Source organism: Mesitornis unicolor, unplaced genomic scaffold (assembly GCF_000695765.1).
Source record: "Mesitornis unicolor isolate BGI_N332 unplaced genomic scaffold, ASM69576v1 scaffold12862, whole genome shotgun sequence".
NCBI classification, from domain to species: Eukaryota; Metazoa; Chordata; class Aves; order Mesitornithiformes; family Mesitornithidae; genus Mesitornis; species Mesitornis unicolor.
In genome coordinates, this window is record NW_010169903.1 from 26,372 (window position 1) to 27,487 (window position 1,116).

Genomic DNA, 1,116 nt, shown 5'->3' on the forward strand with positions numbered 1-1,116 from the left:
TTGCCAAGGGGCAAAGCATTGCTGAAGAACTCAATTTTAACCTGTTGCATAAGTCAGGGAAAACCTTTAAGCTTCTTCATTTCAGGAAGACTGAGAAAAATACAGCTGAGGGGATGGTGCATGCTGTGTTTGTGGATCACAGAGCAGTTGCTCAGTGTTATTTATTATGGTGACATCTCACAGCGCAGCAGGGGACCAGGTTGCCAAGGGGCAAAGCATTGCTGAAGAACTCAATTTTAACCTGTTGCATAAGTCAGGGAAAACCTTTAAGCTTCTTCATTTCAGGAAGACTGAGAAAAATACAGCTGAGGGGATGGTGCATGCTGTGTTTGTGGATCACAGAGCAGTTGCTCAGTGTTATTTATTATGGTGACATCTCACAGCGCAGCAGGGGACCAGGGCCTGTTGTGTTGGATTCTGCACAGCAAACTCTTCATTCTGGCACAGGGTGATGTATTTGGGCAAACCAGCAATCATTCCCCTGACTGATTTAGGAAATCTCTAAGCCTGACCACAACTGGGAGAGCATGCATGTTAAATGCAGCTTCTGTGGAAGCTGGTGGAAAACCTGCTGTTGTTTCAAAGGGGACACACAAAGTTATGATGAATGATGTGAAACAGGGACATGGGAAATCTAGTGCAATATTTGGCAGTGATGAACAATGCAAGAACAGCTCAGGCTGCCTAGGCAGGGCTGTGGGATGGGCTCAGCTGTGAACGGTATAGATCTGTTTGAGGAAGAAACTTTCTGAGCTGTGCCTTTGAGTCCACCTGGGATTTCGCTGTGGCTTTGCTACATGACCTCTCCACATTTGGTCTGGAGCCTCATAAGCACCAGTTGCATTTGTCCAGCTGTACGTTCCAGGAACAACCGCCTACAACCCCAGCAGCATGGACCTCCTCCATGGGTTCAGCCAGCAGTGCCTCTGCATCCTGGTCTGCCTTGCAGTCCTGGTTTGGTCTGTGTCTGCTGCGTGGGTAAGAGATGCAGGAGACTGGAGGAGTGCTCCTGGGAATGATGAATGAGCAGGACGCCTGCAAAACTTCTCCGTTCCTTTCCTCTGCTGCTACCACAATGTAGGAACCCTCTTCTGGTTTGCAGCTGGGCCAGGATAA